This window comes from Podarcis vaucheri (genome assembly GCF_965113315.1).
Source record: "Podarcis vaucheri genome assembly, chromosome: 1".
NCBI lineage: Eukaryota > Metazoa > Chordata > Lepidosauria > Squamata > Lacertidae > Podarcis > Podarcis vaucheri.
In genome coordinates, this window is record NC_138759.1 from 132,320,152 (window position 1) to 132,337,953 (window position 17,802).

Consider the following 17,802-nt stretch of genomic DNA (forward strand, 5'->3'; position numbering starts at 1 on the left):
GCAGCGTTATCAGGGTCCAAACTGGAGGCTGGACAAGTAAACTGCGTAGGGGTGGTCTGGAGCAAAAGCTGGAAGGAGAACTCTGGTCCACTGCTGCCAAGCAAATGACACATGTTCCCTGGTCACACAGCAGATGGGAGGCAGAATTTAAAGTCTACTGATCAGCCAGGCAAGGTAGGATTCCTTCAGAGGATGCAAGGAATAAAGAAGGCTCAGGGGTGGCTTTAAAAAACAAACTTCCTGTCTTGATGTCAGCAGTGAGTGCCCTGGACCAAAAATCCTGCACACCTTTCTGAGTTGTGTGGAATGGCCTTAAGTGAGCAGGGCTGGGTAACTAAGAGCGGAAGAAGTCAAGCTGGTTGGCAGCAGCTGCAAGAAGTGGAGGAAGGAGGTGCAGGTGTGCTGCCAAGCTTCCCAAAGGATGGAAGGCAAAGCCCCAAGAGCCTTGGGGTGGTTTTGCTACAAGCCAACTCAACTGCAGACAACCAAACAACACGGAAGAATGTAAGCCTCGATGCCAGCACAAGGGATCACCTCTACTCTCATGCTGCAAATTCCTGGTGCCATTCTCACAGGATGGTACTTGTATACTGATACTCATTATGTATAAGAATACAAGGAACCAACGAATAATTTTTGATATGGTTTAGGAAGCTTGATGGCAACACAGTCTAATTTCCATAGTGGATGCCCTCTTATTTTCCAACCATACAAGGTTACCTTTCTGATCTGGTAGCCCATGGTTCTTTCTAATGATTGTTTCACTGTGTGCCATGGCTAACCGTGACAATTTGGCACCCGCTCACCTATATTTTAGGGGTTGAATATAGTTTACGCTGCAAAATAATATTGCAATTAGCAATGATTCAAGAATCCAAATTATGAGAGCATTTATTCCACAAACCTTTTAAAAGACTCAGTAGTATAGATACAGCAAATCCAAGCAGCAACCAAATCTCACTTCAGTGTGTGTGGTTCCTTAAAATACAGTGGTACCTCGGGTTAAGTACTTAATTCGTTCCGGAGGTCCGTATGTAACCTGAAACTATTCTTAACCTGAAGCACCACTTTAGCTAATGGGGCCTCCTCCTGCTGCTGCCACGCTGCCGGAGCACAATTTCTGTTCTCATCCTGAAGCAAAGTTCTTAAACTGAAGCACTATTTCTGGGTTAGCGGAGTCTGTAACCAGAAGCGTATGTAACCTGAAGCGTATGTAACCCCAAGGTACCACTGTATAGCACTTTGTAGGCCACTGTTTTACTTGAAGATGACAGTGGGCTGTTAACATGTTTGTAAGGATTTGATGTTTTATATGGACAATAAACATTCAAATCAAACAAAAATCCTTGTCAAGAGAGCCTGGGAGGATAGATAGAAGGGCAATTGCCAAAGTGGGGAGACCAGGCCCTGCTTTTCAAAACCGTATCCCTACAAATTAAAACAAATTTGTTTCCAGGTCCTGAAAAGGTGAGGGGAAACACTTGCCTCCTTCCCAAACAATATTCCTGGGTGGGTTGTTTTTTTTGCTGGGGGAGGTGTTGGAAACAAATTGCATCTCCTCCACAACTCTTAGAACTGTCTTCAGAAGAAATAGGCAGAACATTATTCTCCCTTGTGGTCTACCTGTCAGTGGTGGCTGTGGACAGGTAATGCCAGGGGTAGAAAGCAGGATTTCCCTCACTTCAATACTGTCTGCAAGTGCAATGATTTACATTCCCCCAATAGAAACGAACGGCATGCAGGAAAAAGTGATATGATGCACCTGAAGGGATAGGAGTCAAAACCTGTTCCCTGTCTCTGTGACCACAGCAGCCAATTGAAAGACACATTCTGACCAGGTTCTGTTGCTTGGTCACGCAGGGGTGTTATTAGCTGGTTTTCATATGAACAGATGCTGAGCATTGTTCCTTGATTTAAAGGCCAGAAAGAATATTTTTAGTCCTCAATTCATAGCTTTTTTATTTTTACAAATTATGACAAACAAGATTAGACTAGCTTATGTGTTCCGGGAGTCATGGTTCCATGGTCAATTCTTTTTGGTTCAATTCATGATTAGCAATTTATTAAGGTTTTCAATCGTACAGAAAGTGCAAACAAAAACTAGGTTATTCCTGCATATAACTGAATCCCATCTCTCTCCTCACCCTCATGCTCATCCTCTGTATGTATAGTAGGACTGAATATTCTCAGGCATGGAAAAGAACAAATTAAACAAGATAAAATCTTTTTAAAGAGAAGGATAGTACATAAAAAACCCCTGCTTCTCTCCTCAGCCGCTATTCAGCTCAAAGTACAGTGGTGCCTCGCAAGACGAAATTAATTCGTTCCGCAAGTTTTTTCTTCTTGCGAGTTTTTCGTCTTGCGAAGCACGGTTTCCCATAGGAATGCATTGAAAATCAATTAATGCATTCCTATGGAAACCGCTTGCCAGGCTGGCGGTGCGGAGAAGGGCTTTTCTCCCCACCGCAAGCCTTCAGGACAGGTACGGGAACAGAGGGGAAGGGGCGCAGCGCTTCTCCTCTGTTCCCGGGGCTTGCGGTGGGAGGAGGGTTTTTCCTCCCCACCGCCAACATTCAGAACAGCATTCTGAATGTTGGCGGTGGGAAGGAAAACCCTCCTCCCACCGCAAGTCTTCAGGACAGCCATCAGAAGGCTGGCGCGGGGAGAAGCTCTCTCCGCCCCACGGGCAGCCTTCAGAGCAGCCTTCCGGAGGCTGGCGGTGGGGCGGAGAGCTCTCAGCCCCACCGCCAGCCTTCGGAAGGCTGCTCCGAAGGCTGGCGGCGGGAGGAGGGCTCCCCGCCCCACCGCCAGCCTTCGGAAGGCTGCCCGAAGGCTGGCGGCGGGAGGAGGGCTCCCCGCCCCACTGCCAGCCTTCGGAAGGCTGCCCGAAGGCTGGCGGCGGGAGGAGAGCCCTCCTCCCACCACCAGCCTTCGGAGGAGGTCCAAGGACAGTGGGGAAGACGCGCTGCGCCCCCCCCCCCCCCCGCTGTCCCGGAGATTTCCCTATGGGCTTTCGTCTTGCAAAGCAAGCCCATAGGGAAATTCATTTTGCGAAGCGCCTCCAAAACAGAAAACCCTTTCGTCTAGCGGGTTTTCCGTCTTGCGAGGCGTTCGTCTTGCGAGGTACCACTGTAATTGCCCTGTAGTACTGTCATTCTCCCTTCACATCCATGCCACTCACTCCTGAGTGCCAACAGGAGCAAGTTTTGTAGCTAACAATTCAACTCTGGTGGCTTCTTTGAGTCCTGGACCAATTGCTTCACCACCAAGTTTCTGAAGAAGTGTGCATGCACACGAAAGCTTATACCAAGAACTAACTTAGTTGGTCTTTAAGGTGCTACAGGAAGGAATTTTTTTATTTTATTTTTTTCACCACCAAAGTTGCTCTACAGACACACATTGCCATGTTCAGTCGCAATGCTGACCATAAGCCATAGTTATGCAAATTATTCTATGCACACTGCTCTACCAGTCCCTGTTTTGCTCCTCCTTCCTAGAGCTGGGAGGCAAACCACAGAGTGCCAGACTTAGCATCCAAGCCACCACTTGTGGTTTGTTTCTCCAAAGCAAACTTGCTTAGGCATTAATTGATGTCTGACCAGATGATTAGCAGCAAGGGACAATGCTGGATCATATGGTGCAGTCTTGCCCTAAAGTGTCACAGCAACAATATTTTGGAAACATCTGCAAACTAACAGTTCTTAAATGTTGTGTGTGTGTGTTTATGTATGGGGTAGTACCTCTGGTGGGGGGGGCATGTTGTGCACCTTCTGGGGTAGTTTGTCCACCTCTGGTCCCCACCCTGCACTCAGCTCTCACTTGTGGCTCCTGTCAGCATGCAACAGCAGACACATCCTGGGAACAGCTTCGACTGGCTAAACCAGGTGAGGGGAGCCAACGGGTCTCAAACCCTTGGTGAGCTAGGGACTTCCCCTGCATGCAAAGACAGACTCCAGCAGATTGAGTGGGCAAGACCAATAGTGGGTCCAATGGTCAAGAAGGCAGTTTCTGCATGTGCTATACAATGGTACCTCAGGTTAAGTACTTAATTCGTTCCGGAGGTCCGTACTTAACCTGAAACTGTTCTTAACCTGAAGCACCACTTTAGCTAATGGGGCCTCCTTTTGCTGCCGCTGCGCCGCCGGAGCCCGATTTCTGTTCTTATCCTGAAGCAAAGTTCTTAACCTGAAGCACTATTTCTGGCTTAGTGGAGTGTGTAACCTGAAGGGTATGCAACCTGAAGCATATGTAACCCGAGGTATCACTGTAGAGGGAAGTGAGGGGCAGATGGAGCTCATCAACCTGGAAAGGTAACCCATGTAGAAGGAACACGGATCCAAACCTCCACTGTCTTGCAGGTTATCTTTAGAATAAAAGGTTAAGGAGTAATCTCTACACAGCTGCAGAGTGGAGTCCCTAAGATGGTTGGATGGCACCTTGCACACCACCTTCCGGCAACTCTTGGAGCCAAGCTGGTTCCAAACGTATTACTCTGTGTTCCTTTGGACAACATAAACGAGGCCAAGAGGGGTGTCTAGCTGTCTGGTCAGCCCAGGACCTCCATACAAACTGCCCAGACTTGCACCCTGGGGAGGTCACTTTGATGCTGCTAACACAGTGGTTTGACTTCACCCCCAGAGGAGTACTCCACTGTATTTCAAGACAGATGGAGGCCAACAACTCTCTTCTCTCTACACACGCATACACTTGCCTAAGGCTGTTGTCATACAACTTCCTTGACTACCAAGAAACGGCGACTTGAACTACAATGCAATTGGCATCTGAGAGCTTCTGGCCTTCATAGTAGCGTTAAATGGCCATGCTGGTGACCAGCCAAGGTAAGCTGCAGAGGGACAAGCCAGAGTAACTCGTCAGCAATAATCCTGTCCTTTAGTACTCTTCCCAAACACTGCTTCTTTCCGATATAGTTCAACTTACAACTTACTTTTTAACCTATATGTGTCTCTACAGTGGTGCCCCGCAAGACGAATGCCTCGCAAGACGAAAAACTCGCTAGACAAAAGGGTTTTTCAGTTTTGCGTTGCTTCGCTAGACGAATTTCCCTATGGGCTTGCTTCGCAAGACGAAAACGTCTTGCGCTTTTTTTTTTAAAGCCGCTTGAAGAGGCGCAGTTGCGACGGACTGTGCTTCGCAAGACGAAAAACATTGCAAGATGAAAAGACTCACGGATCGAATTCTTTTCGTATTGCGAGGCACCACTGTATATCCAAGAACTGAGTGCACAGGCATCTACTACAACCTCCACCCACCCAACCCTCCAAAATTCGGAGCTCATATAGAATCTTACTACAGTGGTACCTCGGGTTAAGAACTTAATTCGTTCTGGAGGTCCGTTCTTAACCTGAAACTGTTCTTAACCTGAGGTACCACCTGGGAACTGTAGCATGTTAAGGCTGCAAAGAGCTTTAGGAAACCTCTATTCCCTTACAGACCTACAACTTCAGAGTGGTTTAACAATCAATCGCTCACCCCAGAAAACTCTGGGAATTATAGCTCTGTATGGGAAATAGGGGGTCTCCCAATCAGTGTTAGAAACTCAGGTATATAAGTTTATCACCAAATGGCACTACAACAGAAAGTCTAGGTACCTTTTTTGCAGTGGTATGTATGTATGTATGTATGTATGTATGTATGTATGTATGTATGTATTCTTTTCAATTCATTTCTATACTGCTTTATATTTTAAAAAAAATATCAAACCAGTGTACAGCACATTAAAACATCAAATAAAACAATCCAGAATAAAACAAACAAATTCAAGTTTCAAAGAAATTATTTCAGATCCTTCTCTAAGAAACAGTTTGCCTTCCCCATATTTATTTACCTACTTAATTTATAGAGCTGCCCCATCGCAGAAGCACTGTGCTCTAGGAAGTCATTGTGGTGTAGTGGTTAAGAGTGTTGGACTAGGACCTGGGAGATCAGGGTTCAAATCCCCACTCAGTCACAAAGCTCAATGGATGACCTTGGGCCATTCACAACCTCTTAATTTGCCTTGCAGAGAAATTGTAGGGATTAACTAAGGAGGGAGGTGAACCATGTACTCCTTGGAGAAAAAGGTGGAAAACTGATGCAATAAATAAGATCTTCTGCTTACCTGCTTAAGAAAGCTGGAGGGGCCAGCCAGGTGGAGATGTCAGTTGCCAACCTTGCATCCAGACATCTCCACCTGGTTGCAATTGGGCGTGCATCAGTCACAAAACGCACCTGGCGCCTGGGAAATCTTGAACACTATATCGGCATCCTCCCAGTAGTGATGTATGGAAGTGAGAGCTGGACCATAAAGAAGGCTGATCACCAAAGAATTGATGCTTTTGAATTAAGGTGCTGGAGGACTGCAAGAAGATCAAACCTATCCATTCTTAAGGAAATCAGCCCTGAGTGCTCACTGGAAGGACAGATCGTGAAGCTAAGGCTCCATTACTTTGGCCACCTCATTAGAAGACTCAACTCCCTGGAAAAGACCCTGATGTTGGGAAAGATGGAGGGCACAAGGAGAAGGGGACGACAGAGGACGAGATGGTTGGACAGTGTTCTCGAAGCTACCAGCATGAGTTTGACCAAACTGTGGGAGGCAGTGGAAGACAGGAGTGCCTGGCGTGCTCTGGTCGATAGGGTCACAAAGAGTCGGACACGACTAAACAACAACATATCAGCATCCTTAACAAACTAAACTTCCCAGGGTTCTTTGGGGGAAGCCATGACTGTTTATAAAGTGCTATTATACTGCTTTAAATGCATAGTGCAGATGGAGCCCATGCTTACTAAGAAGATCCACTGAATTCAATGGTGCTTCCCTACTATTTGCTTAGAACTGCAATCTTTGTTTTCAAGGTGCTAGTTACCAATACAGAAACCCCTTCTACATCATGTTCTGGAGGTGACGTAGGGAACTTTCTCAACCCAAGGGCCACAGTTCCTTCGCCGAAAACTTCCAAGGGCCACACACCTAGACATTTGGGGTGGGAAGTAGAGCCAGTGAGGGGTGTGCCCTGGGAAGCATTTAAGGGCCAAATAGAGATGTTCAGAGGGACATGGGTGGCGCTGTGGGTTAAACCACAGAGCCTAGCACTTGCCGATCAGAAGGTCGGCGGTTTGAATCCCCATGACGGGGTGAGCTCCCGTTGCTCGGTCCCTGCTCCTGCCAGCCTAGCAGTTCGAAAGCACATCAAAGTGCAAGTAGATAAATAGGTACCACTCTGGCGAGAAGGTAAACGGCGTTTCCGTGCTCTGCTCTGGTTTGCCAGAAGCGGCTTAGTCATGCTGGCCACATGACCCGGAAGCTGTACGCCGGCTCCCTCGGCCAATAAAGCGAGATGAGCGCCACAACCCCAGAGTCGGTCACGACTGGACCTAATGGTCAGGGGTCCCTTTACCTTTACTAGAGATGTCAAGAAGGCTGCATTCGGCCCCAGACATTCCCCACTGATTTCTAGAGATTTATACTGAAATCACATGATAGCGTCAGATATTAATAATGACCTCCTGCTGAGCATTTTATATCCCATCAGCCATGGCCTATACACAGCATCCCCAATCCCTTTGCCCAGTCACCACATTTCTCTCCTCCATGGACCTTGGGATCATGGTGAATTGAGTCCAATCTCATGGACGTTGACAGCACTATCCTATGGAATGTTTATTCCAAAGTTCAAGGGGGCTTGCTCCCAGGTACATGCAGAGGACTGTACCCCTAATGTGAAAACAAGTTCCCCTGAAACTCGTTGCAACTTACTTCCACATCCTGCATTTAGGATCAGAGTGAAAGTGACTCATATCGTCTTGCTCTCAGTATTAACACCCACATATCAGAAAGATGTTAATTTAGTCCCAGCAGCATTTTTCTCATTATCATCAGTAATTCTATATTTGAACACTTCGAGCCACTTTTTAAAAAATCTCCAGAAGCTAGATGTGACAAAACTGCTCCCATTCTGTCTTTCTAAAACTGATACAGTTTTAGAATCTGAAGGCAGGGTAGGCTGGTGGAACCAAAATATTCAGTACTAAAGAGGGGAGGGGAGCATGTGCTACCTCACTGAGAGAACTGTCAGATAACCCTTATTTTAGAGTTCCTTCCCTCAAGCCCCCCGCCCGCCCAGGAAATATGATAATACTCATTACTCTGAAATATTGTATTTATGTACCACTTTGCAGAATGAAACCTTCAACTTTAGATTGTCTCTCATTTTAAAATTGTAGTTCTCTCTGCTTTGGAAGAGTAACTACCACTTACTAAGTCATAACATTTCTCAGTGCACATACACCCATGTGGTGAGATTTTTAACACCTCCTGATTGCCGGGGTGTCTGATTGAATGTGGATAGTAAAGGTTCTTCGCTCCATGCGGACAGGTGGCAAAAGCAACTGGCTATGTGGTAGTTATTTGCCAATCACGGAAATTAACTACTTTAAAACAGTCAACTGTATTCAACCCACATTTTGCAATTATTTAAGATGTACTGGCATTCATGAAAAGCTAGCTTTAATTCCTTAGAAATCAGTAAGACGGGCAGAGCAATTATTTGGAGGCATGCAAAAAGCTAACTAGGTAAAGAGTAAAGGACCCCTGGACGGTTAAGTCCAGTCAAAGACGACCATGGGGTTGTGGTGCTCATCTCGCTTTTAGGCCGAGGGAGCCTGCGTTTGTCTGCAGACAGCTTTCCGGGTCATGTGGCCAGCATGACTAAGCCACTTCTGCTGCAATGGGACACCATTACGGAAACCAGAGCGCACAGAAACGCTGTTTACCTTCCCGTCGCAGTGGTACCTATTTATCTACTTGCACTGCCGTGCTTTCAAAATGCTAGGTTGGCAGGAGCTGGGACGGAGCAACAGGAGCTCACCCTGTTGCGGGATTCGAACCGCCAACCTTCTGATCTGCAAGTCCAAGAGACTCAGTGGTTTAGACCACAGCATCTTCTGCTAACTAGGGCCCCCTAGTCAGCACCCTGTGCTGTATTTGGGTAAGGAAGGGTCTTAACATTAGGTAGTTGTGTTTTAGATAGTAATGTTCATATTTGTATAACTTTTTTTGCATTTCCACCCTAAGCTACTTATTTAAAAGTAAAATTTACTTATTTTAATGGAGTAAGAGTCCAGTGTGAGGGGAGGGATTTAAAAGGTAGTTCCTATGAAGATAAGGCCATGTTCAATTTTACCAAAGCTAAGTGCAACTACTGAAATACACTTAAGAAATGGTTGTTGCTGGTGGTGTTAAAATTGTAAGCTCCTTGGAACAAGAACCTGTCCTCTTATACTCTGGAAAGCACTATGCAGCTTGATGGTTCTATTTAAATAATGAATCAGAACCCAAACACATGGTGACTTTTTTGAGAATGTGTAAACTAGGCCTCAGCCTTGAAGCACTTACTCTAGCACAGACAAAACAGCTTTAACAAAACACCACCAAATAATGCATAGGGTTAAAGTGTCACAGGTTGCAGTTTTGGTCCGTCATTCTACAGAGTGACAAAGTTGTTGTTATCTCACTCAGCATAACAGCACTCTTGAGCGTTGGGAAGTCCATTCAGGGTACAGTTCTGTAATGCATTTATAACAGAATGCTTGCATGAGTGCTTTGCAGAACAGACACTTGAAGCCACACTCTTTGCCAGAACTAAAACGAAAATGTCCCACCAGTCATCTAAGAATAATGGAAAATTGCCTATATAGGTACTGTATTCCATTGGAATCTCAGAAAAGCTCACCTGACACATCTGATTTCAATTCCCCCATGCAATGGGGCTTCTATTCTGCATACAAAACAAGGACAGAGATCCAAAAACATACTTCGAGTGCAGCCAAGACTTTAAACTCGAGCACTGTTTTGTTTTGTTTTTAAGCCTTTCAATTTCTGTGAATGGCAGGTCCTAATGGCAAGTCCCAAACTGCATTCTAAACTCCTTTCAGTTTCAGAAACTGTTTTGACATGTGGCTTGAAGAGGCACACTATGAGAAACACAAATCCAAAGCTCCCTTCATGGATACACGGAACTAGATTCACAGCTCTTGCAATCCTGGCCAAAAGTTCACCTGGAGATGGAGGAAGTGAATGTACTATAAGCATTCAAGCCCAAGTTAACTTTTTGCAACATTGGCCTAGGAATCTGGCCATTGCAGACCTCTGCATTGATACAGTCCAGGCTCAAGGACTTGAATTTACGCCTTACACAATTATCCTAATCTAGCCACATTTCTGAACTGACATTCCTGAAACTCTTCTCTTCTGCAACAACTTTCTCCTGAAGGTTTTACGCTCAAACACTGACCATAGAAACAATATAGCAAGCATTTACAGAACGCTTATCTGTGTCCTTGTATAAGGTGTTTATGGCCTAACACACCCCCAAGACCCTGGCTTGGGAAGTAAATTGTTTCCAGGCTACGAACGGCCAGAAACGAAGAGGCTAGCCTTTACAATTCCAACTCATTCACAAAAAACCAGGGTTTCATACACAAACCCAGCATGCCTTTGCAAAGCTGGACTCGATCTCTGACAGCACCTACGAAAGTACTGAAGTGGCAAGATCTGGTAGCTCTGGTCAAACGGACTGCAGAAGTAAGAAGCTGGGCAACAGTACCCTCCACCCACCGACCTCCCCCTCCCCTGGAACAAATCTTAAAACTAGCCAAGGTTGTTTCTAGGCTTTTCCCTTTCTTTCTTTCTTTCTTTCTTTCTTTCTTTCTTTCTTTCTTTCTTTCTAGTGGGACCTTGCAACATCACCTCTGCAGCATGATGATGCCCTTCCTCGCCTCGACTTACCAGCCTTTAACCCTTCGCCTACCCCGCCAGCACCACGGGAAAGTTCCCGCTGCCCCATAACCATTTAAAATCAGGATTAACCTTCGTACTTGTGGGGCAGGAGGAGGAGGGCTTGCAAAGCAGCGTTTGGAAAAGGGGGGAACGCTTCTCCCTCCCCCCCCCCCAGCCACCTCTTTCCCAATGCAATTCAGGAAGGAGCGCCAAAATGTTCTTGCACTCATTTCAGGTCGCATTAAAACCCCAATTGTTAGGACCCGAATTGAAAAGCCGAATTGAAGGAAGGCTCCGAGGTGGTCTGGAGGGGGGCTCGGCGATGTCCAAAAAGCAAAACTTTAAAAGGCCGGTGGCGTCGGGGGGGGGGGGAGATCCCGGCGGACGCGCTTCCCTGGGACCCCCCCCCCCACTCCCCCAGGTTTAAAGGGGGCGAAGCGCGCCCCAAACTCGGGAGTGAAACCGTAGTGGGAAATAATAACAAATACCCCGCTTCCCCCTCTCTCGCCGCCTCCACCCCCCTCGCGCCCCGGTGTCTCTGCTCCGCGGTCCGCCGGCCTCCCGCCGCCTAACCCCCGCCCGGGCTTCGGAGCTCCCTGGCCGAAGCGCCTTCCCCGCCACCTCCCGAAACCCCCTCTCGGAGGCCGGAGCCCGGGGCCTGTCCGGCGCTAGGCCGGGCCCCGTCGCGGGGGGCGGGGAGCCGCTAGGCCGCAAGGCCCGTCTCTCTCTCCCGCCTCGGCCGGGCTCCCCTCCCTCCATCCACCGGCGCCCCTTCCCCTCGGTTCCCAGGCGGGCCCGGCCACCCGCGGGTCCCGGAACCCCCCCTTCCCGTTTCCACCCCCGTTTCGAAACCCGCGCGGCCCGGCTCTCCCACGCGCATCCCCGGCCTCGCGTAGCCCACCCGGCGGCTGTCCCCGCGCGCGCGGCGCCGCCTGCCGCCCTAGGCGAGCCCGGGGATGCAGGCCGGGCCTGGCTTACCTTTCCAGCTGGCCCTTTTTTTTTTCTCTCTCCTCCCTCCTCTTCTCGGCTCTCTCGTCTCTCCCCCCTTTTTCTCCCCCTCTGTTGGGCTGGCAGAGCGAGAGTTTCCTCCCCAGCGGAGGGAGCGGGGAAATGGGTCTCGGAGCTGCTGGAAGCGCTGAGGGAGCTTCGCGGCTTGGTTTGCTGCTGCCCCCCTGGCTCTGAGGAGAAAGATCCCTGCTTTTTTTCTTTTTTTTTCTTTTTAGGCTTAGGACGGGAGCTCTTTTATTATGAGGATGATTTAAATAAAATAATATTTTTTTCTTTAAAAAAAAAGCAAAATAATAAAATAAAACAAACGCTTGCGAAAGTGCTGGGAGAGGGTAGGTGATTATGAAGTTGGGGGGGGTGGAGGTGGCGGGGTGGGGGGGTGGAAATTCCCTGAATATATTCTCCAGCAAAGAAGGCAGGGCTGCTGGGGCTGCTCTCGAGAAAGGAGGGAAAAAAGAGAGCTTTGCAGCCCTCCTACAGCACCACTACAGGCACTGAGAGGACATAACACCAGAGAGAGAGAGAGATGCTCCTCTGCCCGGCCAAAACGACAACTTCCCTACCATCTTGGGAGGGTCGCAGGACAGAGAGAGAGAGAGAGAGAGCAAAGAGGGGAGGTCAGGACCAGGGGGGAGAAAGATGGGGTGATCGGGGTCCCCCTTTCTTTTTTTGGGGGGGTGTAGAAAATGCAACATTTTGCAAAGGCTCGATCAAGGCAACGTTTTGGGAAAGGCGAGAGTCCCAATGTCGCCGGGATGGTGGGTTTCCCTCCGAAGGAAAAGGGGGTGGGCAGCGTTTTAAGGTTTTGTTTCCTCCCCCCCCCCATTATTTTTATGAATGAATTTGTTGTTTTGTGTGTTTTAAATTAAAAAAACAACAGGGGCAGGTGCATCGCCATCTTCTCCTCCATCCTTCTCTCCATCGCATCTGGGACGTTTGGGACGCCCCAGGAGGTTCTGCAAAGGTAAGTCCCCCAAAGGGGCGCACGGTGGGTTTTTTGGGGGGGTTGAGGGGGCGTAGAAAGGGGTATTTTCCCCCATGGAGGTGAGGCAAAAAAAAAAAGGATCGGGCTCCAGGTGAGGGGGAAGATAGGTCGGAGATTAAATATGTACTCAAGTGCAACTTAAACAAACAAAAGTAAAAATAAACTGCTTTTTGTTGTTGTTCATAGCAGTTTTGTTTCTCCCTCTGGTTGCACTGGGATCAATAACTGAAAAAAGAGAAAAGGGCTTTTATTATATTTTCGGTGTGTGTTGTTGTTGTTGTTGTTTTGCAGGTGCTTGTGCCCTTATATAAATTTTATTTAATCTGACTTACGGTGTTGTGCCTGAAGTTTGAGCCACTAGTTCTGATGTCTTTCTCATAGTTAGCTTCCTGAACTTAACAGAGGCTGCTTTTTCTCATAAACCAAATTGAGGATGGTTGTCTGTGGTAAGAATGCGTGCGCAAGATATAACATTGCGAAATACTCTTATATCGTTCATTTCGACTTAATCTTTATAGGTCGAAGCGCTGCAAAAGCACTTCAGACTGTTTCCAGAGATTTCTAGTACACAGTTGCTGATTTTGTCACTTTTTTAAAAAGTGCTGCTGATTTAGCTGAAAACCACGTGGTACATGCAATGGCAACAGTGCAGTGGTTTTAAACTGGCATTTGCTGCAAGCTCGTCTATCAGGTATTCTTTTTTCACCAACTCAGCACTGACTTAACATTTCAGAATTTCTCAGATGAACTATGATTATAGATGCTAGATTTTTAAAATACGCATTTTTTTAAAGCACTGAATAGGACACCTAAGATATTTGAAATTACTTCACATTCATTCTCATGAAGCTTTCTTTGTGTCTCAGTATTCAGAGAAAGAAGCCACTATTCTGCAAACCTGGATTTTTCTCCTGGAGCAGAAATCTTTCCCCTCCAAATTTGGCAGTGTTATCTGTTACTGCTGAATATTCTTGTCAAAGGCACTGACAAACTTCCCTTCAGTTCTGCACGTTTGGCAGGTGTACTATTCCTTTCCTTGATAGTTTTTGTCCATTTGAGGGGAAATTCTCTTACTCCTTAGTAGGATTATAGTGTCTCTACTTTTAGGCAGCACTGGGTTATTCTAACTTCATATAATGTCAGAACTTGTGGCCAGGCAACAAATATCTGGGGACAGACTTAACTTTTGGAAGCTTTTGTATTTTCTGTATTCGAATCCATTAAATACAAACTGGATCTTTCAAATCATCTTTTTATTCTTTAAACTAGAAATTTGCCAAACACTTACTGACTTAATTTAGGTTTAACAAAATCTACCATCTGCAGTATTCTTTGTCTGCTGTATATAGGCAGTCTGTGCACTGTCATCTTCATTGGTTGTATGTGATCTGCAAAACGCTGTCTGTGCTGTGGCTCTTGGTAATATAATGCTCAGTAGTTCTCAGATGTTCCAGGTACACTATTTGTTAGTATCCTCTGTTGAATGCGAACAGTGTAAACATAAGAATAGTTGAAACAGTGATGTAACCAATTTCTTTTATTTTTAAAAATAATTTTATTGTTATATTATTAAACTTTCTAGCCAAGACAGTTAATATCAAACGTCTCTCATTTAAATTGGAACCAGTGAGGACGGTGAGTTTCTGAAAGCAGTCAGAGGATGAATGGTGGCTAATGGATTGAGGTTGAATCCTGACAAGACGGAAGTGCTGTTTTGGGGGGACGGGGTGGGCATGTGTCAGGGATTCCCTGGTCCTGAATGGGGTAATTGCCCCTGAAGGAGCAGGTGCACAGCCTTGGGGGTCATTTTGGACTCACAACTGTCCATGGAGGCGCAAGTTAATTCTGTATCCAGGGCAGCTGCCTACCATCTGCTGGTACACCGGCTGAGACCCTACTTGCCTACACACTGCCTCGCCAGAGTGGTACATCTGCTGGTTATCTCCTGCTTGGACTACTGCAATGTGCTCTACATGGGGATACCTTTGAGGGTGACTTGGAAACTACAACTAATCCAGAATGTGGCAGCTAGATTGGTGACTGGGAGTAGCAGCCGGGACCATACAACACAGGGCCTAAAGGATCTACACTGGCTGCCAGTACATTTCCAAGCACAATTCAAAGTGTTGGTTCTGACCTTTAAAGCCCTAAATGGCCTCAGCCCTGTATACTTGAAGGAGCATCTCCACCCCTATCATTCAGCCCAGACACTGAGATCTAGCTCTGTGAGAAATGAAGTTACAGGGAACCAGGCAGAGGGCCTTCTCGGTGGTGGCACCCACCCTGTGGAACGCCCTCCCATCAGATGTCAAGGAGATAAAGAACTATACGACTTTTAGAAGACATCTGAAGGCAGCCCTTTATAGGGAAGATTTTTTTGTTTGATGTTTTATTATACTTTTATATTTGTTGGAAGCAGCAACCCAGTCAGACGGGCTGGGTACAAATAATAAAATTATTATTATTAAATATTCGGCTCTGTGAAACTCAATGAACCTTATTTCTGAGGAGATATGTTTATAGGATGTCACTGTAAAAACTGGGTGGAAATCAATGTTGTGCTTACATATGTTCTGTCTATAGAAGCCTTGCAGCTTGCTAGACAGAATTATTCCCCTTTTGTTCTTTGGGAGGTTGTCAGTTTTATGGGGCGGAGGTGGTGTTGTCAGGAAACCCCACTGCACAAGTGGAAAGAATCCCACTCATTGTGCAACTTACAGTTCTGGTTCCAAAGCATTTACTTGACTAGATTATTAGATAAACAGAATCGAAGTCTTCCTGTGCTTATAAGATATTCCTAGTTGTTCAGAGTAACAGTCAGTCAGTTTCCCACAGTAGTAAGAGTAACAAAGTGCTTCAGAAAATTATTTTGGCCCACTTGTAATATTTGCAATCTAACTAATTAAAATGTTGGACACCTAAATTATGGTGCAACAGAGATTTTTCCTCATATTCCCTCCTTTAAACTCAGGCTTATGCCTATTATCTACTTAGTGGTTACATCGTGAGCCTGCAAGTACCACTCTTCATCCTAGCATGGGCACAGGTGCCCATTTTCATAATCATGCAATACTCTGTAGATAAGATTAAAAGGAATTCCTATACATGAGCAATGTCTACGTAGTATTTTGTTCATAGTAGCCCTCTGGTGTTGTTATTAATTCATTTGTTCCCCACCCTAAGGTTCCAGGGCGGGTTACAACATGTTAAACGCCTTATGGAGATTAGAAGGGGTAACACTGCTACTACAAATGTGGGGAATACGGAGGATTCTACTTTCTATAATAAAAATGGATGAAATAAGTTGTATAACTGGGGTGGTAAGGAACTTTCTCTTACAATACTTAAGGATCACCTTCATATTTTTTAAAAGTTGTACCTGTAGCACATGATGGGATATAGGAAGCACATTGGGATAATATCAGAACCTGGGCTGGCTGTAGCAGCTTCAACATACTTGTTCTTGCTGCTTTTTTGAAAAACAGCTTAAATTTATGTTGACTTGTCAAGAGGCAAGATAAGAGGTAAACCAGTCCTTTTAGTAGCTGGTGAACTAAGCCAATGCTTCCTTGCTGTCTTTTGACAGCACCGGTTTACGTTGCCTACAAAGCAACATACATCCCCCACAAAAGGAACAAACAGACATGCTTTAATAGGTCTGTAAGCACGTGATTTATTTTTTTTAAGGGTCTTTCCAATACAGTACATCTGCTGTGTGGCCACAAGCAACAGTGCTGGCATTGGGTGAGAGAATATGGGGCAAAGGCAGCAGGGAGGGAAATTGTGGGCTGGCATTTATCCATACTCATATATATTTCTGCAGTTTATTGGGCTTGTACTAGTAACTGCAAAAATTAAACTGTCACATTAGGGCCAGTCTAAGAAATAATTAAACCTGTGGGCTGGCACTTTTAATCCTAAATAACATTCAGATTATTGTCAACGAGTAGTACATAATTTCATAATATTACGATGTTAATATTTAGCATTCAAACAAATTATCTAAGAGCTTGCTGTTTCTTCCTCTAGTTGTTTCCAGGGATTTTTGAGAAAGTAGTCACCAGTACAGCAACTTTAATGAGAAAGCTACTTTAAACCACAGTTATTTGGCATGTCAGTTCTTATGCTGGATGGTTGATCAACAAATAGTGCTAAAATTAAGTGTATGTTTTGGTGCAAATAAGAACCACTACCAGCTGGTAGTGAGAACTTCTAGTAACAACTACAACTGGGATTCTGGACCTTGATTTGTGCATCACTATTTTCCACCTTACAACCCCCCCCCCATTTCCCCCCCCAAGAACGTGTTAAAATGGTATGCTTGGGGATGTGCCACCCCCTAGACTGCACATAACTCAGGACACTTATGGACCCCAGCCTCTCTTATTCAAAACAGTAATTCAAAAATCAGACAGGTTACAGTCTGGCTCACGTGTAATGCTAAACCAGAGAGCAGCATTACATAGATAAGTCTATGAGCCTGTGCAAGCTGAAGTTGGCTAAAACTGACCATTTAAAATAAGTGGCTTTTTGCATTTTAAATAAGTTTCTGCAGTACCCACAGTAGATAATATTAGAGCTGCCACATTCCCATTGTGTCTTAGGAGTAAGCTATTTAATGTGTAAGTCTTATTTTTGCTTAGATGGAACAAGTCCGAACTACTAGGTAAAGGCTACCATGTTAGTTGAAGGATATTAGGACAGAATTAAGATTGTGCTGCCATCTCTTGTTCTGCTGTACTTTTAAAATAATACAGCTCTGAGCCATTGTAAAACAAAACTCCTATATCTCTTTTCCTTATTTTCAAAGTTTTAAGACGTACCCAAACTGTAAAGTCTAAATTTCATTTGAAATGAAATAGGACTGGAAAGGAGGAGGGAGTACTTCTAAATGAATCTTTAACCTGTTGGTGAGTTAGTTGTACAAAACCACCAATGTCATATTAACTAAATGTTTCTGCAAAAAAAAAAGGAACAAGATGCTTGCTACATTGTTTCACATTGCAAGTGTTAAGATTTCACCTCTGTCCAA

General features: G+C 45.6%; 1 protein-coding gene and 1 long non-coding RNA gene across 3 annotated transcripts in view; one reads left to right on the plus strand and one right to left on the minus strand.

Annotated features, from left to right (window-relative positions):
* Window positions 1-12,082, minus strand: part of INO80D (INO80 complex subunit D) — a 41,906-nt gene extending 29,824 nt beyond the window's left edge. Inside the window, exon 1 of one of the 2 annotated variants that reach the window (XM_082230306.1) lies at window positions 11,756-12,082. The gene's annotated coding sequence lies outside the window, so the exon portion shown is untranslated. The remainder of the gene's footprint in view (window positions 1-11,755) is intronic. The other variant, XM_082230305.1, reaches the window with a different exon arrangement.
* An 82-nt stretch (window positions 12,083-12,164) lies between these two features.
* Window positions 12,165-17,054, plus strand: LOC309525343. Its single transcript, XR_014216157.1, has 2 exons — window positions 12,165-12,749; window positions 14,353-17,054. It is a non-coding gene; the product is annotated as an uncharacterized lncRNA (long non-coding RNA).
* The last annotated feature ends 748 nt before the right edge of the window (window positions 17,055-17,802 follow it).